This window comes from Sinocyclocheilus anshuiensis, unplaced genomic scaffold (genome assembly GCF_001515605.1).
Source record: "Sinocyclocheilus anshuiensis isolate Anshui unplaced genomic scaffold, SAMN03320099.WGS_v1.1 scaffold260, whole genome shotgun sequence".
NCBI lineage: Eukaryota > Metazoa > Chordata > Actinopteri > Cypriniformes > Cyprinidae > Sinocyclocheilus > Sinocyclocheilus anshuiensis.
In genome coordinates, this window is record NW_015557134.1 from 1 (window position 1) to 528 (window position 528).

The window sequence follows — 528 nt, forward strand, 5'->3', positions numbered from 1 at the left end:
CAACAAATCTAGTTCAACATCTGAGGCAACGCCACAAAGAGCTCTTTGACCAATGCATGGCAAAAAAAATCGGGATTTATGTTTTTGTTTTTTTCATACATGTCTATTCTAGAGACATTTTGTTACACCTTTACTTAGTGATTATTTTGTCTTATGTCTGTTCTAGAGGCATGTTACAGCTTTTTGATAACGCTCTAATTGGTTTTCTTTTAGAAATGTTTCAAATTCACACTGAATGCATTAATGACTGTAATCACATTTTTATGAATTTTTACAAGGCATGTGACAATGCAATACGTGCAACATATTCGTAATGAGACTCATTCATAAATCTGCTGTTGTCAACAAAAAGAAGCACTGAGATCTTCCTGCGTGTTTCCGCCAAAATAAAAGTTGAGAAAAAGCAATAACTCCATAAACATTCATAAATGTTAGTATTGTAATTTTACTGTTGTTCTGTAAAATAAAATAAAAAGTAAGACAATAATAATGATAATAATCATTACAACAGCTCTGTTTTAATACATT